Source organism: Nycticebus coucang, chromosome 14, assembly GCF_027406575.1.
Source record: "Nycticebus coucang isolate mNycCou1 chromosome 14, mNycCou1.pri, whole genome shotgun sequence".
NCBI lineage: Eukaryota > Metazoa > Chordata > Mammalia > Primates > Lorisidae > Nycticebus > Nycticebus coucang.
Window position 1 is genome coordinate 32563336 of NC_069793.1, and position 21739 is coordinate 32585074.

A 21739-nucleotide genomic window follows, 5' to 3' on the forward strand; every position below is an offset into this window, starting at 1 on the left:
AGCACAATGTTGAATATAATCGCAATTATTCTCTCATTTTTTAGATGTCTTTCAATTGTGAAGTCCCATGGGAATGGATAATTCAATGCCAATTAATAAACAGGAGTAGTTCTGAAAAATGTTTTTTCATTTCTCCATAGAAGTAAGGTCTGCAATAGTTAGGTGCCCAAGCTAACTCACAAAAGCTTATTTTATAAAAATGTGCAATGGCAGAGAATAATAGAGGTGTTGTTTAGAAAACTATTGCTTGGAAAATAAAGTAAGTTTGATTCGAGAAAACAAGGAGGTTGAAGCAGATTTTTCTGGACTCTCTGAAGGAGATACAGAATTGTGTTGGTCTTTCTAAAAAATTAATTTTAATTTTTATGAGACTTATACATCCACATGGTTTAAAGAGTTGAATAGTTTTACAAGGTTTATCACAACAATTTGTGGTTTCAGAACCATTCGCTTTCTTCCCCCTCCATCCACGCAGTTTTTTTGGCAGGGACTGAGTTTTGAACCCACCACCTCTGGTATATGGGGCCAGTGCCCTACTCCTTTGAGCCACAGGCGCCGCCCAAGAACCACTCACTTTCTCAATTTCCTGCTTCTTGGAGGAGACTGCTTTTAAATCTTTTAGTTTACAGGAGCATGCTGCTCTGCCCCTGATAATTTCACCTTTTTGGAGACATAGCTTCCTGAACCTTCTGACCTACTCCAATTTGGAATGGTTATTCACATAAGGTGTACAGAGATATATTTTTTGAGAATATGCACATCTAAAAATGCTTTCACCTTGTTACTTATTGATAGCTTTGCTGGCTACTCCATCTGAGTTGGAGGTATTCTGCCCTTTGAATTTTGAAGGCATTGTGCCATTATGATGTACATTTAAGATCACGGACTTTGTAAACAGACAGCTGGCCCAAATCTCAACTCTGCCATTACTATGAGAGTCATACTTGGCAAGTTACTTTGCCATTTGTACTTCAGATTTCTCTTCTCTAATCTGGAGATAATGGTATAGCTATCTCCTAGGTTGCTGTGAGGGTGACTTGTAAAGCACTTAAAATAGGGCGTGGCATATAAGTCAGGCTTACCCTAAGTATTAGCTTTGTCTTCCAATTTGTAGGGCTGCTATTGAGAAGTCTGTTCTGATTTTTGATCTCTCCTAGGTAACTCATTTCTTTTGCTTTAGAAATGGCTAAAATCTTTTCGTATTCATGTTTTCAAATTTCAGAATGATGTTCTTTTGTGTAGGTTCTAATCATTTCAACAACCCAACCATGTTCTGGGCACTCAATAGGTCTTTTAACCAGGAAACTCAGCTAGGCATGGTGGCTTATACTTATAATCCCAGTACTTTGGGAGGCCAGGAGTTTAAGACCAGCCTGGCAATACAGCAAAACCCTGTCTCTACAAAAAAAAATTTAAAAATTAGCCAGGTAGTCCAAGCTACTCTATTCAGGAAGCTGATGCAGAAGGATTGCCTGAGCTCGGTTGCAGTCAGGAAACTCATGCCCTTCAATTTGGGGGAAATTATATCAATTAATTAGCTTATTTAATCACAGCCTCATCTTTATTTTTTCTGTCCTCTCTGGAACTTTTATCATTTAGTTGGTCTGATTTGCCCTTCATTGTCAGAAGTTTGTACTGGCATCTTTTATCCCGTCATTTTGTCACCTACACAATGTCTAGGAGCTCTGCCTTGTTCTCATTTCCTTTTTTTAAGAACCAAAGCAAAGCAAATCAAACCCAGTAGCCTGATCCTGTTTCTTTTTTTTTTTTTTTTTTGTAGAGACAGAGTCTTACTTTATGGCCCTCGGTAGAGTGCCGTGGCATCACACAGCTCACAGCAACCTCCAACTCCTGGGCTTAAGCGATTCTCTTGCCTCAGCCTCCCGAGTAGCTGGGACTACAGGCGCCCGCCGCAACGCCCAGCTATTTTTTTTTTTGGTTGCAGTTCAGCCGGGGCTGGGTTTGAACCCGCCACCCTCGGTATATGGGGCCGGCGCCTTACTGACTGAGCCACAGGCGCCGCCCCTGATCCTGTTTCATGAATGTATATTTTCTTTGATCTCTGAGCCTTCCAATGAAAAAAACAAAAACTTGTTTTTCTTTTCCCTTTATGGACTTGGTTTCCTCCAAGTTGCTTTCCTCTGTTTACTCTTAACCTCCATCTTTAATATTAGAATCTTTCTTTTGACACCTGATGGTTCTTGGCTATGTGCCGAATGTGGCTGATTAGAAAGAAGCTCTGTGTTTGTGGATGGGGTTTGTCAGCTATGGGCAGCATAAGGTGACCTTACTGGGCCTGATCCGGAGCCCCTCCTGTTGGTATCTTTTGCCTTTTCTCTTTGGTCAGTTTCACCAAAAACGAATCTTGCAATCTGCTGTCTAGAGGATGTATGTTAGGCTGCCAGCCTTCTGGGAAAGCATGTAAACTTTCACTTGATCCTCTTATTTTTTAAGACACCGTCTCCAGAGAATAAGCCTTCAATAATTTGCAGGATGAGTGACAGCCACTTAGGTATGATGACTTTGGAGAGGATATCTAAAGTTTCTTCAACAGACGTCTAACCAAAGCTTTCTCCCATTTTCCAGTACTGCAGTGCAAATTGGGATTCTTTTCAGTGTTCACTGTCATCACTTTAGGATTCTGCTCTTCTGGGTCTTCTATCAGTGACCACTAGCCTTTTTCTTTTCTTAAACAAAAAGAGAGCAATTGTTCATGTAGTTTTCCCCTTACTCATCAGAGCATCTTTCTTTCTGTGTCAAATATTCTCTGAAATGTAATTGTTATTAGCTGTCTTGTATCCTTTCGTATGAATGTATCATAATTTAATCAACTTTCTGTTGCTGGACAAATTTGGGTAATTTCCAACGTTTTTTTATGATAAGCAACAGTGTGTTAGAGCATTTTTGTTGCAAAAACTCTGTTCACAAATTCAATTTGGTGCTACTTTTACAGTACTACTTTTGATGGTTCATTAATCCCATGCTTTGTGAAGTAAAGGTCTGCAAACATATATGTTTGGGAAAGTTGTGATCCATGGTGGGTCTAGAAGTCAGTTTAGAAAGGTCCCCTGATTCTGCTGTTGTACCATTCAGTTTGGAAGCCACCATGATCCCAGCCTCAGCTTCTGTTTTACCTAAAGGGAACTGATCAAGGCCTGAATGGGGCAGCAGAAGAAAAATAGACAGGTCAAGGGAGTCTGGTTCAGAATGACGAGTACAAGCTAGTAGAAAGCACAGGGCATAATCCTCCTACCTGCTGTCAGGATGTGCGTAGAGCCCTATATAGTAGGATGCAATGCTTTAGGCATAATTTTAAAAAATTCATGACTTTCTGAAATAAGGCACACTCATTTGGAAGCCAAACTTCACAGTGTATGCTTTTTTTTCTTTTTCTTTTCTTTCTTTCTTTTTTTTTTTGAGACAGTCTCTGTTGCCCAAGGCTACAGTGCTCACAGCAACCTCAAACTCCTGGGTCTAAGTGACCCTCCTCCCTCAGCCTCCCAAGCAGCTGGGACTATAGGCACCCACTGGCTAAATTTTCTATTTTTAGAAGATACCAGGGTCTAATAGCCGGGCGTTGTAGTCCCAGCTACTTGGGAGGCTGAGGCAAGAGAATCGCTTAAGCCCAAGAGTTTGAGGTTACTATGAGCTATGATGCCATGGCACTTTACCAAGGGTGACATACTGAGACTCTGTCTGAAAAACAAAGAATGAAACAAACAAAAAAACAGAAGGTATGGGGGTCTCACTCTTGCTCAGGCTAGTCTCAAACTCCTAAGCTGAAGTGATCTTCCTGCCTCAGCCTTCCAGAGTGCTAGAATTACAGGTCTGAGCCACTATGCCCCTCGCCTGTACACTTTGTTTTTTTAAATAAAAAAAGAACGTTTTATACTGCTGAGAGTTTTGAGGGCTTAAGATAGAAAAACAAGCACCATTTCAGCAAAGTCAAACAAAAGGCCAAATCTCAAAGTATAGCAAACAAAAATCTCACAAAGTAAGCTTATTAAAATGCAGGCTTCTGGGCCTCCTCCTTAATCCAATTTATCAGCTATACCATAGGTCCTAAATCTTGAACCTTTAACAAGAACCCCCCAAGAAATCTCCTGTAGGTGGTCCATAGATCACAATTTGAGAAGCTGGCTTAGTTTCTCAACTGCCAGAAATTACCAGGATTGCTTTAATTTGGAACATCTCTGGAATTCTCTTGTTACTTGTCACAGGATCTTGGGGTTAAGGCTGAGAACAGCTTTTAACACTAAACAGGGCACCAAACCCAAATACGCTCTGGTGACCACTTCCAATAGGTTTTTACAGAGTCCAGGGTGTTAGGCAAATGTTTGGGGCAGTAGGACTTTCTAACCTTGTCTGGCTGGCTATTTCTTTCCATGGTATTCAAAATCATGCAAACTCTTCAAAAACAAGTGCAGTCAGGCCACATAGCTTTTGGAAATGAGCTTTTAAAAATAGAGTAAGACCAGGCACAGGAACTCACACCTGTAATCCTAGCACTCTGGGAGGCCAAGGCGGGTGGACTGCCTTAGTCACCAGTTCAAGACCAGCCTGAGCCAGAGTGAAACCTCATCTCTAAAAATAGCCGGTGTTGCAGTGGGCACCTGTAGTCTCAGTTACTTGGGAGGCTGCGGGAAGAGAATCGCTTGAGGCCACGAGTTTGAGGTTGCTGTGAGGGTGTGATGCCACCGCACTATACCAAGGGTGACAGAGTGAGCCAAAAAAAAAAAAAAAAAAACCAAAACCAAAAACAGTTGAGAAATGGAAAATCTAGGCTGGCTTGCTTTTAGGTTGAAGGAACAGGAAATAGGAATGTAAAATTTGGAAGCACAATTTTTTGGGGGGGGTCCCTGTTCCTCTCTGCGCCCTGACGTTTTGTGTCCTAACAATACTTCTCCTCCTTCTGAGGCCTGTCTCTCACTATTCCTTTGAATGATTTTAGTCTACGCAAATATTCAAATCTTTGACACAAACAAGCAGCTAGAGAGATGGGGTTGGGGCCCAGGGGAGAAGCTCTCACAGCTCTCTCAGAAGCTTTATTGAGAACTTGGGGGGAGGGGGCTCTTTGCTGCAGGGCCACTGGCTGAGGTGGGGCCTCCTGGTCAAAGGTGGCGGGCGAATGAACCCACCGCGACCCCACGGGGGGCGCCCCACGAGTTCAGCGTCCCAGGGACGGGACTCCTGCCGTGCATGCCCGGCCCCCACGTCAGTTGTGACCTAACCCCGCCGGTCCCGCCCCTGCCCCGGAGGCGCGCGTGACGCCGGCCGCGGAGGGTAAGTGCTCGGGGTCCCCGGTGGTCCCGGAATCCGGCGCCGGGCCGCGGGCGAGCCCCGGGAATCAGGGGCTCCCGCCGGCTCCTGCCCGCGCCCAGGCCTAAGGCATCTGGCCCGCCCGGGTTTCAAGTTCACGAACGCAACTGCTTGCCGTCTTCCCTTCCGCCCCGGAAAATGCTGTGGTTCTGGAGGTCTCTCAGCGCGCGCGTACGTCGCTCCTGCGAGGTGCTGGTGGGCGACAGTGTCCCTGTCCCCAGCGGTTTACTCTCTCGCCTCACCTGCCCCTGTGCGCTCGGCCGGTGCACAGCCCAGGCCACAGGCTGTTTGCAAATTTCCCATTTCCCGGCCTGGAGAAGCTGCCCGCTTTCTCCTTCGCTCAGCTCAGGAATTCCCTCTAGAAAACACACCGGAAGGGGGAGCTTTGGGTCAAGCGAAGGCTTTTCTGTCCAAAACGGCCCGCCTTCCGCGCACCTGGTTTTAATAAGAGCCTAGGGAGAAATATGGCCGGGGAGGCCTGAGGGATCCCCAAGAAATTCGGTCCGTAGAGAGAAAGCAGGGTGCACATGCACTCTGCGTGCGCCGACGCCTTCGCTGGGGTTTGTAAAGACCTCGTGCACTTTTCAACTTGAATTGCAGCCTGGAGAGGATGTTGGTTGTAGCAATGTTAGAAATGTGATCTGGTCTAAACCGCAGTTGAGAACACATTTATTAACATCGAGGACAAGAAGACCGCACACTTGTGCACAATGTAATCTTTTCTTCCTAGTTTTAATAACAAGAAAAGGAATATTGAAAACCAGCCTCCGCCCTTTCCTATACTCCCATACTCCCATCTCCTCAGTCCTTGTACACACTTATTTTTACATAGTTGCAATTAGAGGTACATGGCATTCTTATTTCAAATTCTGGTACAAGGGAGGTAAATTACATCCCAACAGAACGGAAGTCTTCATTAGTTCTAAGAAAAGGATCTCACAATACACAAACCGGAAGTTAAAGATTGTATCATGCTTTCGACCTATATTATAAAAGTTTAAAGGATAAACATGAAAGCCTTCTAAAAAAGACCCTTGTGAGATATAAAATATAAATGTATATATATTGCATGTTCGTTTAAAGCCAGGAGAAAGTTCTTTCCAACACAGGACTTTGATCTTTACAACTCTTAAGAAAATAACTCTTACCCTACCTTGTACTAGAGTTTTGAGAATACTGAATTTCCATAAGACATTTCTTAACCCCCTAGTCAGCATTTAATCAGAGGCCGCTGGGTCTTGCACTTCCCTTCCCTCTATGTAGAAGGCTTTCTCCTTGGCCTTTGCATTGCTAGCTCTTTATTCAGATCTCAGCTCAAATAGTCATTTCCCTGCACCCCGCCCCCCAATATTTTATTTTCTATTTATTTTATTTTATTTTTTACTTTTTATTTTTTTGCAATTGTTAGGTAAAGTCCCTCTTGCAATCATGTCTAGCCCCCATAAAGTGTGACACACACCAAGGCCCCACCCCCTCCCTCCTTCCCTCTTTCTGTTTTCCCCCCCATAACCATAATTGTCATTAATTGTCCTCATATCAAAATTGAGTACATAGGATTCATGCTTCTCCATTCTTGTGATGCTTTACTAAGAATAATGTCTTCCACGTCCATCCAGGTTAATACGAAGGATGTAAAGTCTCCATTTTTTTTAATGGCTGAATAGTATTCCATGGTATACATATACCACAGCTTGTTAATCCATTCCTGGGTTGGTGGGCATTTAGGCTGTCTCCACATTTTGGCGATTGTAAATTGAGCTGCAATAAACAGTCTAGTACAAGTGTCCTTACGATAAAAGGATTTCTTTCCTTCTGGGTAGATGCCCAGTAATGGGATTGCAGGATCAAATGGGAGGTCTAGCTTGAGTGCTTTGAGGTTTCTCCATACTTCCTTCCAGAAAGGTTATACTAGTTTGCAGTCCCACCAGCAGTGTAAAAGTGTTCCCTTCTCTCCACATCCACGCCAGCATCTGCAGTTTTGAGATTTTGTGATGTGGGCCATTCTCACTGGGGTTAGATGGTATCTCAGGGTTGTTTTGATTTGCATTTCTCTAGAGATGATGAACATTTTTTCATGTGTTTGTTAGCCATTTGTCTGTCGTCTTTAGAGAAAGTTCTATTCATGTCTCTTGCCCATTGATATAAGGGATTGTTGGCTTTTTTCATGTGGATTGATTTGAGTTCTCTATAGATCCTAGTTATCAAGCTTTTGTCTGATTGAAAATATGCAAATATCCTTTCCCATTGTGTAGGTTGTCTCTTTGCTTTGGTTATTGTCTCCTTAGCTGTACAGAAGCTTTTCAGTTTAATGAAGTCCCATTTGTTTATTTTTGTTGTTGTTGCAATTGCCATGGCAGTCTTCTTCATGAAGTCTTTCCCCAGGCCAATATCTTCCAGTGTTTTTCCTATGCTTTCTTGGAGGATTTTTATTGTTTCATGCCTTAAGTTTAAGTCCTTTATCCATCTTGAATCAATTTTTGTGAGTGGGGAAAGGTGTGGGTCCAGTTTCAGTCTTTTACATGTAGACATCCAGTTCTCCCAACACCATTTATTGAATAGGGAGTCTTTCCCCCAAGGTATGTTCTTGTTTGGTTTATCGAAGATTAGGTGGTTGTAAGATGTTAGTTTCATTTCTTGGTTTTCAATTCGATTCCAAGTGTCTATGTCTCTGTTTTTGTGCCAGTACCATGCTGTCTTGAGCACTATGGCTTTGTAGTACAGACTAAAATCTGGTATGCTGATGCCCCCAGCTTTATTTTTGTTATAGAGAACTGCCTTAGCTATACGAGGTTTTTTCCGGTTCCATACAAAACGCAGAATCATTTTGTCCAAATCTTGAAAGTACGATGTTGGTATTTTGATAGGAATGGCATTGAATAGGTAGATTGCTTTGGGAAGTATAGACATTATAACAATGTTGATTCTTCCCATCCATGAGCATGGTATGTTCTTCCATTTGTTAATATCCTCTGCTATTTCCTTTCTGAGGATTTCATAGTTTTCTTTATAGAGGTCCTTCACCTCCTTCGTTAGGTATATTCCTAGGTATTTCATTTTCTTTGAGACTATGGTGAAGGGAGTTGTGTCCTTAATTAGCTTCTCATCTTGACTGTTATTGGTGTACACAAAGGCTACTGACTTGTGGACATTGATTTTATATCCTGAAACATTACTGTATATTTTGATGACTTCTAGGAGTCTTGTGGTTGAGTCTTTGGGGTTCTCTAAGTATAAGATCATGTCGTCAGCAAAGAGGGAGAGTTTGACCTCCTCTGCTCCCATTTGGATTCCCTTTATTTCCTTGTCTTGCCTAATTGTATTGGCTAGAACTTCCAGCACTACGTTGAATAGTAAAGGTGACAGAGGACAACCTTGTCTGGTTCCAGTTCTAAGAGGAAAAGCTGTGAGTTTTACTCCATTCAGTAAAATATTGGCTGTGGGTTTGTCATAGATAGCTTCAATCAGTTTTAGAAATGTGCCACCTATGCCTATACTCTTCAGTGTTCTAATTAGAAAAGGATGCTGGATTTTATCAAATGCTTTTTCTGCATCTATTGAGAGGATCATGTGATCTTTATTTTTACCTCTGTTAATATGGTGGATAACGTTTATAGACTTGCGTATGTTAAACCAGCCTTGCATCCCTGGGATGAAGCCTACTTGATCATGATGAATGACTTTTTTGATGATAAGCTGTAATCTACTGGCTAGGATTTTGTTGAGAATTTTTGCGTCTATGTTCATGAGTGAGATTGGTCGAAATTCTCCTTTTTGTTTGGGTCTTTTCCTGCTTTTGGTATCAGGGTGATGTTTGCTTCATAGAATGTGTTGGGGAAGATTCCTTCTTCCTCAATTTTTTGGAATAATTTCTGCAGTACAGGAATAAGCTCTTCCTTGAAGGTTTGATAGAATTCTGGAGTGAAGCCATCTGGACCAGGGCATTTTTTGGTTGGAAGCTTTTTTATTGTTTCTTTGATCTCAGTGCTTGAAATTGGTCTGTTCAGGAGCTCTATTTCTTCCTGGCTGAGTCTAGGGAGAGGGTGTGATTCCAAATATTGATCCATTTCTTTCACATTGTCAAATTTCTGGGCATAGAGTTTCTGGTAGTATTCAGAGATGATCTCTTGTATCTCTGTGGGATCAGTTGTTATTTCCCCTTTATTATTTCTGATTGAGGTTACTAGAGATTTTACTTTTCTATTTCTCGTTAGTCTGGCCAATGGTTTATCTATTTTATTTATTTTTTCAAAAAACCAACTCCTTTTTTCATTAATTTTCTGAATGATTCTTTTGTTTTCAATTTCATTGATCTCTGATTTGATTTTGGATATTTCTTTTCTTCTACTGAGTTTAGGCTTAGATTGTTCTTCTTTTTCCAATTCCATAAGGTCTCTTGTGAGATTGTTGATGTGCTCTCTTTCTGTTTTTCGAATGTAGGCATCTAAAGCGATGAATTTTCCTCTCAAAACTGCTTTTGCAGTATCCCACAGGTTTTGGTAGCTTGTGTCTTCATTGTTGTTATGCTCAAGGAAGTTAATGATTTCCTGTTTTATTTCTTCCTTCACCCATCTGTTATTCAACAGAAGATTGTTTAGTTTCCATGCCTTTGGGTGGGGTCGAGCATTTTTGTTAGAGTTGAGTTCCACCTTTAGTGCCTTATGGTCTGAGAAGATACAAGGTAAAATTTCAATCCTTTTGATTCTGTTGATATTTGTTTTGTGTCCCAGGATATGATCAATTTTGGAGAATGTTCCATGGGGTGATGAGAAGAATGTATATTCTTTATCTTTGGGATGGAGTGTTCTATATGCGTCTATCAAGCACAGTTGTTCTAGGGTCTCATTTAAGTCTCTTATATCCTTGTTTAATTTCTGTTTAGAGGATCTGTCCAGCTCTGTAAGAGGAGTGTTAAGGTCCCCTGTTATTATGATATTATCAGATATCATATTGCTCAGACTGAGTAAGGTCTGTTTCAAGAATCTGGGAGCATTTAAATTGGGTGCATAGATATTTAGAATTGAAATGTCTTCTTGTTGTATTTTTCCCTTGACCAATATAAAGTGACCATCTTTGTCTTTTTTGACTTTAGTTGCTTTAAATCCACATGTATCTGAAAATAAGATTGCAACTCCTCTTTTCTTCTGAATTCCATTTGCCTGAAAAATTGTCTTCCAACCCTTGACTCGGAGCTTTAATTTGTCTTTTGAAGCCAGGTGTGTTTCTTGCAGACAGCAAATGGATGGCTTGTGTTTTTTAATCCAGTCAACCAATCTATGTCTCTTCAGTGGGGAATTCAAGCCATTAACATTTATTGAGATAATTGATAAATGTGGTAGTATTCTATTCGTCTTATTTTGTGAGAGTCCATTGCTTAATTTTATCTTTTGCATCAGTGTGGAGGTTAGGTTCTGTCCTTTAATTTCTGAGTTCTTACTTTGCTGTTGATCCATTGTGGTGGTCAGTGTGCAGAACAGGTTGAAGTATTTCCTGTAGAGCTGGTCTTGTTGTGGCGAATTTCCTCAATGTTTGTATATCCATAAATGATTTGATTTCTCCATCAATTTTGAAGCTTAGCTTAGCAGGGTGCAGAATTCTGGGCTGGAAATTGTTCTGTTTAAGTAGATTAAAGGTAGATGACCATTGTCTTCTTGCTTGGAAAGTTTCATTAGAGAAGTCTGCGGTCACTCTGATGGATTTGCCCCTGTAGGTCAACTGGCGCTTACTCCTGGCAGCTTGCAGAATCTTTTCTTTTGTCTTGACTTTGGACAGGTTCATCACAATGTGTCTTGGAGAAGCTCGGTTAGAGTTGAGGCGACCTGGGGTCCGATAGCCCTCTGAAAGCAGTGTGTCAGAATCTTTGGTGATATTTGGGAAATTTTCTTTTATAATATTCTCTAGTATGGCTTCCATTCCTCTGGGGCATTCTTCTTCCTCTTCTGGAATTCCTATAACTCGTATGTTGGAACGCTTCATAAAGTCCCATAGTTCTGACAGTGAACGCTCTGCTTTCTCTCTCTTCTTTTCTGCCTCTTTTACTATCTGAGTTATCTCAAAAACTTTGTCTTCTACCTCTGAAATTCTTTCTTCTGCATGGTCTAACCTGTTGCTGATACTTTCCATTGCATCTTTAAGTTCCCTGATTGACTGTTTCATTTCCTTCAGCTCTGGTATATCCTTTTTATATTCTTCATATCGTTCATCTCTGATTTGATTCTGTTTTTGGATTTCCTTTTGGTTATTTTCCACTTTATTAGCAGTTTCCTTCATTGTTTCCATCATTTCTTTCATTGTTTTCAACATGTGTATTCTAAATTCCCTTTCTGTCATTCCTAACATGTCTGTATAGGTGGAATCCTCTGCAGTAGCTACCTCATGGTCCCTTGGCGGGGTTGTTCTGGACTGGTTCTTCATGTTGCCTGGAGTTTTCTGCTGATTCTTCCTCATGGGTGATTTCTTTTATCTGTTTCCTTGCCCTAATTTTCCTTTCACTTCCTCTTGCTCTTTAAGTTCTTGTGCCTGTGGAAGTTGCGGGCGGGTTTAGACGGATTGAACACATGCGACCACTTGCCGGTTTTCCACTGTTTTAGTCCTCCTCTTGGGGTCCAGAAGTCTCTCGCTGACTCCCTGTATCCTCTCAGGGCTGATGATAGGCAGATCCCACCAGCCAGAGATGCCTGGAGTCCTATATCCCCAGACTCACGGTGCCCAGATGCAAGGAAGCTGTTACTCGGCTGCCATCTTGCTCCGCCTCAATATTTTATTTTCTTTAAGGCACTAACCACAATCCGAAATAGTCTCATTAGTTTGGTTATTGCCTGTCCCCGTCCTCTCAATGATAAAAAATTTACCAGATTAGGACCCTTGATGTTTTGCTTGCTGTTGTATTTTAGAACCATACTCCCCTCCACACCCCCAATATCTGCCAGGACTGGTATTTAGTAGATACTAAAAAAAAAAAGGAAAGAAAGAAAAGTTTGCAGCAGAGAGTGTAGGCGTGTAGCCTGGGGAGCACTTGCTAAGAGAATGTGACCCTTGAGGAAATATCTTTGCTTTCCTGTCCCCCTGGCTTAGGTGCAATTGCTGTCTGCCCTGCTGGTCCATCTTAGGCTACAACTTGCAGTGTCCCGGGCCAGGCCCAGAAAATAGGACCTGGTGGCAGCTGGGGGCCTCAGGCAGTTTCTTTTGTGTCCATATTTTGAATCAGAGAGCAACAGGGACTCTCCCCAGAGGCCTGGGGGCTGCTGGCCCCACAAACCCTCTGACCCTTTAGCACTTCCCAGTGCTTGGCTGCAAGCGTGAGGTTCCAAGGTCCGTGCATGGTGGGAGCTGGTGGGAGCTGCTCGTGAAAGCTGCTGTGTTTATGTTGGACCCATGCACAGGGAATAATTAGAGGAGTGACATGCTGCTAAAGTTAGGCCTTTCCTTGTGGGCTGGGCCACAAGGCTGCTATCTGGCCTGCTTGCTGGCAAAGGCCATGGATTCCTGCAGATTCCTGTGTGGTTCAGAGCAACCACTTCTCCAAGGAAGTCTTGATGAGGCAGAGACTGGGTGTGGGGGCAGAAAAGTTTGGAATTTCTTGTTGCTTTAGAGGGATTGATGGCTATTGAGAACCCCCTGGGCAATGCTATAAAGTGGAGTGTCTGGGCCCGCTTGCCTTTCCTCAAGCCTGCCTGGGGCTTCCAGGGTCTTAGCCTGTAAGTCTAATGGGCGGAGCCCAGAGTCAACAGCTGTTCAAGGAAGCCAGATATTCTGGGACTTGCCAGTGCCAGCTACGTAGTAGATTTTTTCTAAGTTTTGCTGTGTCCCATGTGGTGTCTGGCACATGGCAGGTATTTATTAAATGTTCAATCAAGTATAAAACATGATGGTGCCCTTCAAATGAAGTGCCAAGCCTGATAGTATCAGGTGTTCTCCGAAAATTATCCAATGGGTGAACATAGACCCAGGAGGCTGATTATCTGGGTCTGTGTTCACTGACTGGATAATTTTTGACGACTCTGTTTACAAACTGCAGATAATAATGCCATCCATGTGGGATTGTTTTAAGGATAAATTTTGTAGAGCACTTCGAATAGAGACTGGAATAGTTAAGTAACAGGATAAGTGCTAAAAAAAATTAAGAATAAAATATTGCATGGGGCGGCTTGGCGCCTGTGGCTCAATCGGCTAAGGCTTCAGCCACATGCACCTGAGCTGGTGGGTTTGAATCTAGCCCAGGCCGCCAAACAACAATGACGGCTGCAACCAAAAAATAGCCGGGCGTTGTGGCGGGTGCCTGTAGTCCCAGCTACTTGGGAGGTGGAGACAGGAGACTCCGTTGAGCCCAGGAATTTGAGGTTGCTGTGAGCTATGATCCATAGCACTCTACCCAGGGCAACAGCTTGAGGCTGTCTCAAAAAAAAAAAAAAAAAAAAAAATATATATCGCATGGAGGAAAAAGGGAATGGAATTAGGGAGGGGCACCCTGGCTATTTCACAAGTCAAGGTCATTTTCTCTTTCTTAAACTGAGAGTATTAGTTTTATTATATTGTGATTCTTTATACTGTACATGTATTTTGTAAATGTCTTAGTATCTGCTCAATATATGATAAAAAACATTAAAACTGCATACTGTGATGTCATATAATACATTTTTACACACTAAAGACCACTGACGTATTAATTTTGTGAACTATCTTGTTCTTGAACAACATCTTAAGGGAAATACTGTTATCATTTCCAGTTTACAGATAGAGAAACGGAGGCTGAATGATTTATTTAAGGTCTGCACTAAATATTGAATAATGGAGCCAGGAATAAATCAGAGCCTGTGTTCTTAATTACTATGTATGGCATTCCTTATGTGTCACTGATAGGTTGTCTCTGAGCTGTAAGAAAAAAGAAGTCATTACCCTGCCACTGTCCACTCATGTAAAATTGCACACTAACTTATCTGTATGAATTAGGATTTTTCTCAGGAGCATGAAATTACATCAGACACAGAAATAAGTGGATATAGGCATGGCTAACCACAAATTACCCCCCCTTCTACTTTAAACTTATTGAAAAAGCCTACTATTCTCAGTAGTTTGCTTAATAACAGGAAATGCTATACATTTTAATTAAAAATAAATGTACAGGCAGCCCTCAACTTAGGGTTTTTCAACTTTATGGAAAGCAATGTGCATTCAGTAGAAACTGCGTTTGACTTTTGGTGTCTTCCCAGGCCAGCAGTGTGCAGTGGCTGGATCTCCCAGCTGGCCACACTAAGTGTTTTGAGCACATTTATTTAGGGACAGAGTCTCACTCTGTCGCTGGCTGGCATCATAGCTCACAGCAACCTCAAACTCTTGTGCTTGAGTAATCCTCTTGCCTCAGCCTCCTGCGTAGTTGGGACTATGGGTGCCTGCCAACAAGCCAGGCTAATTTTTCTATTTTTAGTAGAAACCAGGTCTTGTTGTTGCTTAGGCTGCTCTGAACTCCTGAACTCAAGCAATCCACCCATCTCCCAGAGTGCTAGGATTACAGGTGTGAGCCACTGGGCCAGCCTTTTCAAAAAAGACTGTTCCAGTAAATAGTTTGGAAATGGCCGCGTGCACCCTTTGGTACAAAATGAAGGCTCATTCTAGAGAACAAAGTGAAGGGTTGTCTTTTATGAAGTTGCTCCTCCCCCAACTTCCCAATTAGGTTCACTTATGCAAATGAAGGAGTCAAACCTGCTTCATTCTGATTACTTGATGTCTGCTGCGTTCCAGTTGCTTGACGTACAACCTAGTCCTTGGTTCAGGCAGAACCAAGACAGAAACAGGCAGGAATGAAATTCGCAAAGTTAGAACTGGGCCTAGTGGCTCAACACCTGTAATCCTAGCTCTTTGGGAGACCTAGGCAGGTGGATTGTTGAGCTCAGGAGTTGGAGACAAGCCTGAGCAAGAGTGAGACCCTTGTCTCTTAAAAAATACATATATAGATGGGCATTGTGGTGGGCACCTGTAGTCCCCAGCCCCAGAGGCTGAGGCAAGAGGATCTTTTGAGCTCAAGAGTTTGAGGTTGCTGTGAGCTATGATGCCAAAGTAAGACTTCGTCTAAGAAAAAGAAAAAGAGAGAGAGAGAGAGAGAGAGAAAGAAATTCCCAAAGTTAAGCGGATTTGTGGATTTTCCAGGAACTCAGAGTAGGCCTGTGACCCCTAGTCAGCAAATGGCTGCTTGCCTTTAATCTGAGTTTAGGCCCAGTTGGCTGCACATGATTCATCCTGGGGTATTGGGTCTTTCCAGGTTCACAGTGTATTAAATGCATCTTTGAATTAACTTCAGATGGATTTATTGTGATGTAGTCCTATCATAAGTTGAGAAACATCTGCATATAAAATGAGATGCTACTTATGTGTATTTTAATCTGGGTATATAACACATATGAAATCATTAGGAAAAAGGTCTAAGATACAAGGAAGAGAATAAAAGAAAATTGACTATAATTGAAGTTTGAAAATTTGATGGTGTGTGACTGAATGTTATTCCTAAATTCAACAGACATGTATTCAATGCTTCTTATGTCTAAAGCATTATGTTAGGCATTCACGTAAAGTACAGAGATAAGACAGTTTGACATTCAAGGCTTGGTGTGGCCCTTTAATAACATACCACATTAATACACAATTCACTGTATTGAAACGTACGACATAAATCAAAGTTGATGGTATTAAGAACTGTGAGATTCCTACAATGCAAGTGTTGGGAAGAATTGAAAAAAGATCAATGCCTTCATGAAGACTCACCATTTGAGCTGGACTTGGAAGCTGGGTAAAGAGGAAGGGAAGAGGAGGAGAAGATTGAAGATAAATAAAGGTGGGGTGGCAGGAAAAGTTGAGGCTTACTTGGGGAACAGAAAATTGCTGCACTGACTATACTGTGAGGGTCCATGTGATGGGAAATAAGTCTGGGCAGGTTGGAGCGAGAACTACAGAGAACCTCACATGCTGGATAAAGGGTCTTCTTTCCTCAGTGAGCAGTGGGGGCCACCAGAGTGTCCCAACACAGTTCTGGCAATCTCAGCACTGTGCTCTGGAAGCTTTCTTCTGTTGGTGCTTATGATATTATTAGAGGAGAGAAAGTTGAAATTTAGGGAGACCAGTAAGGAGGCTATTGGGATAGTCTGGGTGGAGTTTCATGAAGACTTAAACTGGCGTGACGGCAGAGAAGATAGGAAAAAAAAGAGGCTGATGGAGGAGGTGCAGCTGGACCTGAATTTATAGTCTGGTAACTGATGGAACGTGTTGATAGGAGAAGTCAAAAATGGCTGAAGTTTTGAGATTGGGTGCCATTGACAAAATAGAGATGTTAAGAAGTAGAGTTAGACACAGAGGGAAAGAGAGGAGAGAGGGAGAGAGAGAGATGATTGAGTGGGAAGCTGACAAGTAGCAGAGGGAAATTCAAATTTCTACACCATAGAACTTCTCTTAGTCTTTAAAAAGAATATCTGACATCCGACATTTCCCAGGTTGACCTCCCTTTTCATTCTCTCCAGACATTTCTCAGAATACAGTTTGGAAATGTATCCACAGATACGTCTCCTGCAAGTAAGGAGCAAGCCGAGGGCTTTGGGTGTTCAGGCTGTCATCTTCAACAATGTCAGTCCCACATCATAGCAAAGAGACCATCTCACAGAAAGCTTCACTCCCAGGACACTGAGTTCAGGAACTCCGATCTGTCCGTAGTTGCCCATTTCTGGTATTTTAGGTGGTATTTCTTTGTGCCTTAGCTTTATAACACATGGAGAACAGAATATCAACTGTGAAAGGAAGAAGAGTGAGAATTTTAAACTCGTATCTGAAGGGTTAGGAACATATGGAGAAATTTTGTTTTCCTTAAGAACACTGTGCACTCAGTCACCCTGAGGTTGAGTGCCGTAGTGTCGTAGCTCAAAGCAACCTCAAACTCTTGGGCTCAAGTGACCCTCTGGTCTCAGCCTCCTGAGTAGATGGGACTACGGTGCACATCACCACACCCAGCTAACTTTTCTATTTTTAGCAGAGGTGAGGTCTCGCTTTGCTCAGGCTGGTCTAGAACTCCTGAGCTCAGGCAATCCACCTGCCTCCGCCTCCCATAGTGCTAGGATTACAGGCACAAGCCACCTTGCCCGGCCATGGGTTTTGAAACATTATCCAAATTGACTCATCTCCAGGTGTGCTATCCGAGTGACATTTAAAGGCATGATGCCAGTTAAATCATAGCTTCCCCTTACCAGAAAGTTACCCCTGAGATTTTTAAAAAATTGTGTTAAAATATATGTATTTAACATAAACATAAAATTTCCCATTTAAACCATTTCTAGGTATACATTTCCGGGGCATTAAGCACATTCACGGTGCTGTGCAGCCATTACCAACACCATCTCTAGGACTATTTTCATCTTGTAGTACTGAGGCTCCATATCCTTTAAACAATAATTCCCCATTTTCTGGATACCCTCCCTCCCATCCAGCCCCTGGCAACCACTATTCTTTTTCTATGAATTCGAGTACTCTAGGACTTCCTACTATAAGTGGAAGCACATAATCGGTGTCCTTTTGAGTCTGGCTATTTCACGTAGCATACTGTCTGCAAGCTTTATCTTATCTTAACAAATTATTGTAGCATGTGTCAGAATTTCCTTACTTCTTAAGGCTGATATATTCCATTGTATAGATGGAATATATCTGTGTCAGAATATATTCTGTGTCAGAATTTCCTTCCTTCTTAATATATTCCATTGTATAGATGTATTACATTTTGTTTTCACTCATCTGTCGATAGGTATTTGGGTTGTTTCCACCTCTCTGTGATCTTAATTCAGTTCTTTAAGTACTTCCTGCCTGGAGCTTCCTTTCATAGGAGTTGGAGATGCCTTTTGGGTTTGTTTTAATTAGGTTTGAGTTAATAATAGAACATTCACATCTTTCAAATCAAGATGTGAAATTAGGCCCATCAAACATTAGAAACAAAAACGCTTTTTAATTTCAGTTTGAAGTGGACATGAGTAGCAGCACTTCTGTGGTTGATGGAGAGTCATGGTCCCTGAAACTAACTGGTGATTCCTGGGGGTAGAAGTCCTTTTTAGAAGAGAAAGGGGCTATTTTAAGGATGAACAGTTCAATGCTGGGTTCCCCTTTGTTTCCAAGGTTTTGGCAAGACCCCCAGTCAAGAAAAAAAGTCAATAGGTTGCAAAGTCAGTAGGTTGTTGGAAATTCAGCCTCAGAATCCACAAAGAAGGAATTTGGGTGTTTCCACGAACACTTCACTTTGGGTTCTTAGTTTGCTATTGGTTCTTAGTTTTGAGTAGGGGAGAAGAACAAATTAGAAAAGGCATTTTGTGGAATGGATATGAAAATGATTAAAGAACCCTTTGCTCAGCCCACCTTCCCACATCATCCTTGTTTTCTCCTTCCCAGAAGAGTTTGATTCAGAGAAAACACAGTAATTTTGACTGAAGGTCAAATTGGGTGTGGTGTGGCATAATTCAAGGCTAGTTGGGAAGTAGCCATTTTTCCCTTTTGGCAGCCTCACCAGGAACCAACTTTATCATTTGAATCCATCAGGCCTCATGCTGTGCACTGAGGCATCTGGGGGGCACTGCAGTAGACTCACAGGGATACTGTGAGATATTTTACGTTTTTTTTTTTTTTTTTTTTTTTTTTGTAGAGACAGAGTCTCACTTTATGGCCCTCGGTAGAGTGCCGTGGCCTCACACAGCTCACAGCAACCTCCAACTCCTGGGCTTAAGCGATTCTCTTGCCTCAGCCTCCCGAGTAGCTGGGACTACAGGCACCCGCCACAACGCCCGGCTATTTTTTGGTTGCAGTTTGGCAGGGGCCGGGTTTGAACCCGCCACCCTCGGTATATGGGGCCGGCGCCTTACCGACTGAGCCACAGGCGCTGCCCGATATTTTACATTTTTGAGAAAAACACAACTCTACTTGACATCTGCATGGTGATAACTATTCACGGCTAGCTGGAGGTGGTTCATAGCTTCAACATTAGGTGATGCTACATTCCTTTCCATGATATCATACCTTTGCAAAGCCAGGTTTTCAATGGTTGCACTGATAAAAATTGAAAATCAGTGTGCAACAGGAAACGAGGGTAGCAGTGTCTAAACAAATTCCAAAGTTTTAGAAAGTGTACAGTGCCTAATAAGTATACACATCCTTTAATAAGTGATTGTGATTAATGACAAATGGAATGAATTTTTTTTCACCTTATATTATGTGGCCATTTTTCAGATGGCTACTAAATGGTTAGGACATGAATACTAAGTTGACTGGACTTCGCTACTTGACAAATGGAACTGTCAGGTATTTCTTTTATCCCAGGAATACATTAAAAATTACTGAAGACATTGTGTACCAAAAGAATTTGGGAATCTCTGCTTTACTCTATCAGAAACTACTCAAAATTGTGTATTTACTTTTAAGTACATTAAACATGAAATTGAACGTGAAATGGCAAGGTGAGTAAAATAAACACTCGGATATTTTCTAAATAGGTTTACTTTTCTGATTATAAAATTAATACACATATATGTTATAAACAATCCAGAAAGGTACTGAATGGAAAGTAAAAACCTCCATACTCCTATCCTCTGAGAGATAGCAGCTGCGAAGTTTTTGGTGGATAGTCTTGTAGACTTTTATATTTAACAAAGAGATACTTTACAAAAATTGAATCAAATACATTCTGCTTACTATGGCTTTTTAAAATTTATTATATTACAGCCATTTTCCAAGTCCACGTGTACGTACTTGTAATCACACACAATGCATGTATGTTTAGTTTAAACACACACTTTTAAGGGAGACAAATCTGTCCATTCTAAAACCTTTATTACTAGTTGGGGGATGAGTCCACTACTAACAGTAGCTCAACTGTGCCCCCTTGTGGCTTGATTCAGCATTTAACATTTTTCTTCTAATCTATTTGCCAGGCCTTGTATTATGACCTGGAAGATATTATAAAGGCAAACAAAATAAGATCTTTTCTAGGAGTTCATAGTCTACAAAGGGAGATTAAACATATAATTAAACAACTATGGAAGAAAATAAAAAGTAATTAGGTATCATAACTAGTTATAGTTGGAATCCCATAGGCAAAAAAAGTTAGTTCATCTGTGAAGGTGAAAGATTTTGTGCCACACTCACAACAGCGGCAACGACAAGGATAACAGATAACATTTATTGGGTGCTTATGAACCAGGAACTGATTTTTGCAATTTTAATAGAAAAGATGGAATTTCTCTTGCCTAGACCTTTAAACACAAGTAGGATTTCAACCTAGTTAGTGCAGGAGCATAGTTATCTATACAGAGGGGATTGAGACTTGTAGATTGCTTAAGTCAAGAGGCAAGTGATGTTTAGAAAGTTAGGCAAGGGCCTTACATCGCAGGATAAGGAATGTGGCTTTAATTGTGTTGACAGGCAGTAAGAACCAATGATTCACTTTTTTGATAGAGAAGTAATTGTATTCAGAGCTGGAAGATTAAGCCTTTCAGCAGTGTGAAAGATGAGAGACTCAGGCAGAGGGACTAGTCAGAGTGTTCCTGCAATGGTCCAGTAGGAGATTGTGCAGCTCCAAAGAGGTACAGCAGAAAATAGAGAGGAGGAAAGGAATTCGAGCTTTGTTAGGTAACAGTGATGACAGGATCTCTTTCTTGAGTTACACATTTTTATTATTTTTGTAAAGCCATAGTAACATTTGGTGAAGTCTGAATGGAGGTCTTCATGCCCAATAGGTTTACTTTATATAAACTAAATAGATTGATTCACAGGTGATCAAGTGCTGACTTTTTCCCCTCTTCTCCAAGAAAATAGTTGTCTTAAGGACACTAGCTAGACTGCACTGTTCAGCCTCTGATCTGGCAATTTGTTGCCAGAGATTGGGTTCTGTGTTAGGGCACATTATTCCTAGTCATTCTCCAAGTTTGCAATGGTGGTGTGGTATGTGGAGAATGGTGTTACAGTATGTTCTTTTTTTCCCAATGAATATAAAACGAGAGGGAGTTTGTTGAACTGGAGCAAGCAGAATTTGGATTAGACTTGAAGATCTGATTCAAAGGGCAGGAGATACCTGATACGGCATGAGCATGCTGTTCTGTGCCACTGTACAAGCTATGACAGTTCATTGAGATGACTGGAGTTTGATTTGTCTTCCAAAATAGTTAACTTAAAATATAATTTATAAATGCTCATAAAAGAAATCCTGCCTTCAATATGATAAGCACCTAAAGCGGTGATTCTCAAAACCAAGCCAGCAGTTCTTGGGTGAGCCATCGGAATCTTCTTGAGGGACTCAGATCTACCCCCCAAAATGTTTAGGGTGTTATTATTTTATAATACAAATTCGAGTGTATAAGCTAGAATTTATCTTTAATAAAGCTAGTAAAAATGAGTCAGATATCTTCCTCCCAGTTCC

The 21739-nt window shown here is 41.6% G+C and overlaps 1 protein-coding gene across 1 annotated transcript in view; it reads left to right on the forward strand.

The window, feature by feature from the left end:
- The first annotated feature begins 5240 nt into the window (after positions 1–5240).
- LOC128565991 (uncharacterized) overlaps positions 5241–21739 on the forward strand; it is a 194785-nt gene continuing 178286 nt past the window's right edge. Inside the window, exon 1 of the mRNA XM_053562869.1 lies at positions 5241–5283. The gene's annotated coding sequence lies outside the window, so the exon portion shown is untranslated. The remainder of the gene's footprint in view (positions 5284–21739) is intronic.